General features: G+C 37.7%; 15 non-coding genes across 15 annotated transcripts; all 15 read right to left on the minus strand.

The window, feature by feature from the left end:
• Window positions 1–51: 51 nt before the first annotated feature.
• On the minus strand, window positions 52–125 carry trnai-aau (transfer RNA isoleucine (anticodon AAU)). Its single transcript has one exon. It is a non-coding gene; the product is annotated as a tRNA-Ile (tRNA).
• A 922-nt stretch (window positions 126–1,047) lies between these two features.
• trnar-ucg (transfer RNA arginine (anticodon UCG)) lies at window positions 1,048–1,120 on the minus strand. The gene has a single exon. It is a non-coding gene; the product is annotated as a tRNA-Arg (tRNA).
• A 477-nt stretch (window positions 1,121–1,597) lies between these two features.
• Window positions 1,598–1,671, minus strand: trnai-aau (transfer RNA isoleucine (anticodon AAU)). The gene has a single exon. It is a non-coding gene; the product is annotated as a tRNA-Ile (tRNA).
• Window positions 1,672–1,819: 148 nt separating this feature from the next.
• On the minus strand, window positions 1,820–1,892 carry trnar-ucg (transfer RNA arginine (anticodon UCG)). Its single transcript has one exon. It is a non-coding gene; the product is annotated as a tRNA-Arg (tRNA).
• A 313-nt stretch (window positions 1,893–2,205) lies between these two features.
• Window positions 2,206–2,278, minus strand: trnar-ucg (transfer RNA arginine (anticodon UCG)). Its single transcript has one exon. It is a non-coding gene; the product is annotated as a tRNA-Arg (tRNA).
• A 91-nt stretch (window positions 2,279–2,369) lies between these two features.
• Window positions 2,370–2,443, minus strand: trnai-aau (transfer RNA isoleucine (anticodon AAU)). Its single transcript has one exon. It is a non-coding gene; the product is annotated as a tRNA-Ile (tRNA).
• A 148-nt stretch (window positions 2,444–2,591) lies between these two features.
• Window positions 2,592–2,664, minus strand: trnar-ccg (transfer RNA arginine (anticodon CCG)). Its single transcript has one exon. It is a non-coding gene; the product is annotated as a tRNA-Arg (tRNA).
• Window positions 2,665–2,977: 313 nt separating this feature from the next.
• On the minus strand, window positions 2,978–3,050 carry trnar-ucg (transfer RNA arginine (anticodon UCG)). Its single transcript has one exon. It is a non-coding gene; the product is annotated as a tRNA-Arg (tRNA).
• A 313-nt stretch (window positions 3,051–3,363) lies between these two features.
• On the minus strand, window positions 3,364–3,436 carry trnar-ucg (transfer RNA arginine (anticodon UCG)). Its single transcript has one exon. It is a non-coding gene; the product is annotated as a tRNA-Arg (tRNA).
• Window positions 3,437–3,749: 313 nt separating this feature from the next.
• On the minus strand, window positions 3,750–3,822 carry trnar-ucg (transfer RNA arginine (anticodon UCG)). The gene has a single exon. It is a non-coding gene; the product is annotated as a tRNA-Arg (tRNA).
• Window positions 3,823–4,135: 313 nt separating this feature from the next.
• Window positions 4,136–4,208, minus strand: trnar-ucg (transfer RNA arginine (anticodon UCG)). Its single transcript has one exon. It is a non-coding gene; the product is annotated as a tRNA-Arg (tRNA).
• Window positions 4,209–4,521: 313 nt separating this feature from the next.
• Window positions 4,522–4,594, minus strand: trnar-ucg (transfer RNA arginine (anticodon UCG)). Its single transcript has one exon. It is a non-coding gene; the product is annotated as a tRNA-Arg (tRNA).
• Window positions 4,595–5,294: 700 nt separating this feature from the next.
• Window positions 5,295–5,367, minus strand: trnar-ucg (transfer RNA arginine (anticodon UCG)). Its single transcript has one exon. It is a non-coding gene; the product is annotated as a tRNA-Arg (tRNA).
• Window positions 5,368–5,458: 91 nt separating this feature from the next.
• On the minus strand, window positions 5,459–5,532 carry trnai-aau (transfer RNA isoleucine (anticodon AAU)). The gene has a single exon. It is a non-coding gene; the product is annotated as a tRNA-Ile (tRNA).
• A 312-nt stretch (window positions 5,533–5,844) lies between these two features.
• Window positions 5,845–5,918, minus strand: trnai-aau (transfer RNA isoleucine (anticodon AAU)). The gene has a single exon. It is a non-coding gene; the product is annotated as a tRNA-Ile (tRNA).
• Between the last annotated feature and the right edge of the window lie 82 nt (window positions 5,919–6,000).

The raw sequence follows: 6,000 nt of genomic DNA on the forward strand, positions 1-6,000 counted from the left end.
TGTATAATTCATCCTCAAATTAATACATTAATAAACTCAACAAAGAATTGATGGCCAGTACGGGGGTTGAACCCGTGACCTTGGCGTTATTAGCACCACGCTCTAACCAACTGAGCTAACCGGCCTGTCATTTAAGTGTTAATTTCATGTTTTTTTTTGGTATTTTCAATTGCAAATAGTTTGAAAAGGGATTCACTCAAATGTTATCGAAGCATTCCCTTGTTTCACAGAATGTTTTATATGCTACCAACTTTGAGCGAGGTCAATTCCACGTAACCACGAAGGGATTCGAACCCTCAATCTTCTGATCCGAAGTCAGACGCCTAATCCATTAGCCCACGTGGCTCCTATTCAATAGTCTTTTGGTCTTTATATTTTTTACGGAAGTGTATAATTCATCCTCAAATTAATACATCAATGAACTCAACAAAGAAATGATGGCCAGTACGGGGGTTGAACCCGTGACCTTGGCGTTATTAGCACCACTCTCTAACCAACTGAGCTAACCGGCCTGTCATTTAAGTGTTTATTTCATCTTTTTTTTTTGTTTTTACAATTTCAAACAGTTTGAGAAATGATTCACTTAAATGTTGTCGAAACATTGCCTTGTTTCAAAGAATGTTATATAAGCTACCACCTTTGAGCGAGGTCAATTCCACGTAACCACGAAGGGATTCGAACCCTCAAACTTCTGATCCGAAGTCAGACGCCTAATCCATTAGCACACTTGGCTTCTATTGATTAGTCGATTGGTCTTTATATTTTTTACGGAAGTGTATAATTCATCCTCAAATTAATACATCAATGAACTCAACAAAGAAATGATGGCCAGTACGGGTGTTGAACACGTGACCTTGGCGTTATTAGCACCACGCTCTAACCAACTGAGCTAACCCGCCTTTCATTTAAGTGTTTATTTCATCTTTTTTTTTTGTTTTTACAATTTCAAACAGTTTGAGAAATAATTCACTTAAATGTTATCGAAACATTGCCTTGTTTCAAAGATTGTTATATAAGCTACCACCTTTGAGCGATGTCAATTCCACGTAACCACGAAGGGATTCGAACCCTCAATCTTCTGATCCGAAGTCAGACGCCTTATCCATTAGGCCACGTGGCTTCTGTTTAACAGTCAATTGGTCTATATATTTTTTACGGAAGTGTATAATTCATCCTCAAATTAATACATTAATAAACTCAACAAAGAATTGATGGCAGTACGGGGGTTGAACCCGTGACCTTGGCGTTATTAGCACCAAGCTCTAACCAACTGAGCTAACCGGCCTTTAATGTAAGTGTTCATTTCATGTTTTTTTTTGGTATTTTCAATTACAAATAGTTTGAGAAGGGATTCACTCAAATGTTATCGAAGCATTCCCTTGTTTCACAGAATGTTTTATAAACTACAAACTTTGAGCGAGGTCAATTCCAACTAACCACGAAGGGATTCGAACCCTCAATCTTCTGATACGAAGTCAGACGCCTTATCCATTAGGCCACATGGCTTCTGTTTAATAGGCGATTGGTCTTTATATTTTTTCGGAAGTGTATAATTCATCCTCAAATTAATACATTAATAAACTCAACAATGAATTGATGGCCAGTACGGGGGTTGAACCCGTGACCTTGGCGTTATTAGCACCACGCTCTAACCAACTGAGCTAACCGGCCTTTTTTTTAAGTGTTAATTTCATCTTTTTTTTTTGTTTTTACAATTTCAAACAGTTTGAGAAATGATTCACTTAAATGTTGTCGAAACATTGCCTTGTTTCAAAGAATGTTATATATGCTACCACCTTTGAGCGAGGTCAATTCCAACTAACCACGAAGGGATTCGAACCCTCAATCTTCTGATCCGAAGTCAGACGCCTTATCCATTAGGCCACGTGGCTTCTGTTTAACCGTCTATTGGTCTATATATTTTTTACGGAAGTGTATAATTCATCCTCAAATTAATACATTAATAAACTCAACAAAGAATTGATAGCAGTACGGGGGTTGAACCCGTGACCTTGACGTTATTAGCACCACGCTCTAACCAACTGAGCTAACCGGCCTTTTATGTATTTGTTCATTTCATGTTTTTTTTTGGTATTTTCAATTACAAATAGTTTGAGAAGGGATTCACTCAAATGTTATCGAAGCATTCCCTTGTTTCACAGAATGTTTTATAAACTACAAACTTTGAGCGAGGTCAATTCCAACTAACCACGAAGGGATTCGAACCCTCAATCTTCTGATCCGAAGTCAGACGCCTTATCCATTAGGCCACGTGGCTCCTGTTTAATAGGCGATTGGTCTTTATATTTTTTCGGAAGTGTATAATTCATCCTCAAATTAATACATTAATAAACTCAACAAAGAATTGATGGCCAGTACGGGGGTTGAACCCGTGACCTTGGCGATATTAGCACCACGCTCTAACCAACTGAGCTAACCGGCCTTTTATTTAAGCTTTAATTTCATCTTTTTTTTTTGTTTTTACAATTTCAAACAGTTTGCGAAATGATTCACTTAAATGTTGTCAAAACATTGCCTTGTTTCAAAGAATGTTATATATGCTACCACCTTTGAGCGAGGTCAATTCCAACTAACAACGAAGGGATTCGAACCCTCAATCTCCTGATCCGGAGTCAGACGCCTTATCCATTAGGCCACGTGGCTACTGTTTAACAGTCGATTGGTCTATACATTTTTTACGGAAGTGTATAATTCATCCTCAAATTAATACATTAATAAACTCAACAAAGAATTGATGGCAGTACGGGGGTTGAACCCGTGACCTTGGCGTTATTAGCACCACGCTCTAACCAACTGAGCTAACCGGCCTTTTTTGTATTTGTTCATTTCATGTTTTTTTTTGGTATTTTCAATTACAAATAGTTTGAGAAGGGATTCACTCAAATGTTATCGAAGCATTCCCTTGTTTCACAGAATGTTTTATAAACTACAAACTTTGAGCGAGGTCAATTCCAACTAACCACGAAGGGATTCGAACCCTCAATCTTCTGATCCGAAGTCAGACGCCTTATCCATTAGGCCACGTGGCTGCTGTTTAATAGGCGATTGGTCTTTATATTTTTTCGGAAGTGTATAATTCATCCTCAAATTAATACATTAATAAACTCAACAAAGAATAGATAGCCAGTACGGGGGTTGAAACCGTGACCTTGGCATTATTAGCACCACGCTCTAACCAACTGAGCTAACCGGCCTTTTATTTAAGTGTTAATTTCATCTTTTTTTTTTGTTTGTACAATTTCAAACAGTTTGAGAAATGATTAACTTAAATGTTGTCGAAACATTGCCTTGTTTCAAAGAATGGTATTTTAGCTACCAACTTTGAGCGAGGTCAATTCCACGTAACCACGAAGGGATTCTAACCCTCAATCTTCTGATCCGAAGTCAGACGCCTTATCCATTAGGCCACGTGGCTTCTGATTAATAGGCGATTGGTCTTTATATTTTTTCGGAAGTGTATAATTCATCCTCAAATTAATACATTTATAAACTCAACAAAGAATTGATGGCCAGTACGGGGGTTGAACCCGTGACCTTGGTGTTATTAGCACCACGCTCTAACCAACTGAGCTAACCAGCCTTTTATGTAGTTGTTCATTTCATGTTTTTTTTTGGTATTTTCATTTACAAATAGTTTGAGAAGGGATTCACTCAAATGTTATCGAAGCATTCCCTTGTTTCACAGAATGTTTTATAAACTACAAACTTTGAGCGAGGTCAATTCCAACTAACCACGAAGGGATTCGAACCCTCAATCTTCTGATCCGAAGTCAGACGCCTTATCCATTAGGCCACGTGGCTGCTGTTTAATAGGCGATTGGTCTTTATATTTTTTCGGAAGTGTATAATTCATCCTCAAATTAATACATTAATAAACTCAACAAAGAATAGATAGCCAGTACGGGGGTTGAAACCGTGACCTTGGCATTATTAGCACCACGCTCTAACCAACTGAGCTAACCGGCCTTTTATTTAAGTGTTAATTTCATCTTTTTTTTTTGTTTGTACAATTTCAAACAGTTTGAGAAATGATTAACTTAAATGTTGTCGAAACATTGCCTTGTTTCAAAGAATGGTATTTTAGCTACCAACTTTGAGCGAGGTCAATTCCACGTAACCACGAAGGGATTCTAACCCTCAATCTTCTGATCCGAAGTCAGACGCCTTATCCATTAGGCCACGTGGCTTCTGATTAATAGGCGATTGGTCTTTATATTTTTTCGGAAGTGTATAATTCATCCTCAAATTAATACATTTATAAACTCAACAAAGAATTGATGGCCAGTACGGGGGTTGAACCCGTGACCTTGGTGTTATTAGCACCACGCTCTAACCAACTGAGCTAACCAGCCTTTTATGTAGTTGTTCATTTCATGTTTTTTTTTGGTATTTTCATTTACAAATAGTTCGAGAAGGGAATCACTCAAATGTTATCGAAGCATTCCCTTGTTTCACAGAATGTTTTATAAGCTACCAACTTTGAGCGAGATCAATTCCAACTAACCACGAAGGGATTCGAACCCTCAATCTTCTGATCCGAAGTCAGACGCCTTATCCATTAGGCCACGTGGCTTCTGTTTAATATGCGATTGGTCTTTATATTTTTTCGGAAGTGTATAATTCATCCTCAAATTAATACATTAATAAACTCAACAAAGAATTGATGGCCAGTACGGGGGTTGAATGCGTGACCTTGGCGTTATTAGCACCACGCTCTAACCAACTGAGCTAACCGGCCTTTTATTTAAGTGTTAATTTCATCTTTTTTTTTTGTTTGTACAATTTCAAACAGTTTGAGAAATGATTAACTTAAATATTGTCGAAACATTTCCTTGTTTCAAAGAATGGTATTTAAGCTACCAACTTTGAGCGAGGTCAATTCCACGTAACCACGAAGGGATTCGAAACCTCAATCTTCTGATCCGAAGTCAGACGCCTAATCCATTAGCCCACGTGGCTCCTATTGAATAGTCTTTTGGTCTTTATATTTTTTACGGAAGTGTATAATTCATCCTCAAATTAATACATCAATGAACTCAACAAAGAAATGATGGCCAGTACGGGGGTTGAACCCGTGACCTTGGCGTTATTAGCACCACTCTCTAACCAACTGAGCTAACCGGCCTGTCATTTAAGTGTTTATTTCATCTTTTTTTTTTGTTTTTACAATTTCAAACAGTTTGAGAAATGATTCACTTAAATGTTGTCGAAACATTGCCTTGTTTCAAAGAATGTTATATAAGCTACCACCTTTGAGCGATGTCAATTCCACGTAACCACAAAGGGATTCGAACCCTCAATCTTCTGATCCGAAGTCAGACGCCTTATCCATTAGGCCACGTGGCTTCTGTTTAATAGGCGATTGGTCTTTATATTTTTTCGGAAGTGTATAATTCATCCTCAAATTAATACATTAATAAACTCAACAATGAATTGATGGCCAGTACGGGGGTTGAACCCGTGACCTTGGCGTCATTAGCACCACGCTCTAACCAACTGAGCTAACCGGCCTTTTATTTAAGTGTTAATTTCATCTTTTTTTTTTGTTTTTACAATTTCAAACAGTTTGAGAAATGATTCACTTAAATGTTGTCAAAATATTGCCTTGTTTCAAAGAATGTTATATATGCTACCACCTTTGAGCGAGTTCAATTCCAACTAACCACGAAGGGATTCGAACCGTCAATCTTCTGATCCGAAGTCAGACGCCTTATCCATTAGGCCACGTGGCTTCTGTTTAACAGTCTATTGGTCTATATATTTTTTCGGAAGTGTTTAATTCATCCTCAAATTAATACATTAATAAACTCAACAATGAATTGATGGCCAGTACGGGGGTTGAACCCGTGACCTTGGCGTTATTAGCACCACGCTCTAACCAACTGAGCTAACCGGCCTTTTATTTAAGTGTTAATTTCATCTTTTTTTTTGGTATTTTCAATTACAAATAGTTTGAGAAGGGATTCACTCAAATGTTAT

Source organism: Gadus macrocephalus, chromosome 10 (genome assembly GCF_031168955.1).
Source record: "Gadus macrocephalus chromosome 10, ASM3116895v1".
NCBI lineage: Eukaryota > Metazoa > Chordata > Actinopteri > Gadiformes > Gadidae > Gadus > Gadus macrocephalus.